Source organism: Penaeus monodon, chromosome 34 (genome assembly GCF_015228065.2).
Source record: "Penaeus monodon isolate SGIC_2016 chromosome 34, NSTDA_Pmon_1, whole genome shotgun sequence".
Lineage (NCBI taxonomy): Eukaryota > Metazoa > Arthropoda > Malacostraca > Decapoda > Penaeidae > Penaeus > Penaeus monodon.
In genome coordinates this window covers 2582953-2583546 of record NC_051419.1, presented here as the reverse complement: position 1 = coordinate 2583546, position 594 = coordinate 2582953, and the positions used below count along the sequence as shown (strand labels likewise).

Sequence of the window (594 nt, the reverse complement as noted above, 5' to 3'; positions counted from 1 at the left end):
ACTGATATTTCATCTTCATGGACATTGTTAATGATGAAGAATGTTAATAGTATTAAAGATAAATGTTGGTAAATGTTTAGATCGCCTTCTCGGTGTTATTGCCGCCAGTGGATTTCTGTCTCTCTCTGCCGTGCGCGCGTGCGGCATTTGCCACAGGAATCCCAAAGCGTTCTTGGCAGGGTTGAATTGGAGTAATGTGCATGGAAATGGTCGGCGTATAGTCATTTTCAGTGGGCTGTCACTGTGGTAATAATATTTGAAAAAAATTCACTATATTGTCAAACGAAGATTACTGTGTCCCCTGTAATCCCCCTGGGGGACTATCACCCCCCCCCCTTCCTCATAAAGAAAGAATCCTTCATATATTCATGGTAGGATGGAGCATATATGGCAAGATATAGCCAGGGAATGATAATTTACTAAACTCGTTCATGGAAGACAGTGATATGAATTATGTGTACCGGTGTATGATATGTGCCTATAGTGCACCCACAGCGGAGCACCCAAGTCTCCCCTACTCTCTGGTCTGCCGTCCAGCCTGGTGGACTCTTTATTGTCTAAAGTAGGGCCTGGGGAATAGCAGCTGCCATTTGG

The 594-nt window shown here is 44.3% G+C and overlaps 1 protein-coding gene across 4 annotated transcripts in view; it reads left to right on the top strand.

Annotated features, from left to right (window-relative positions):
* The window catches only part of LOC119594519 (DNA topoisomerase 2-binding protein 1-like), a 27100-nt gene that overhangs the window by 797 nt on the left and 25709 nt on the right, over positions 1 to 594 (top strand). The window lies entirely within an intron of this gene.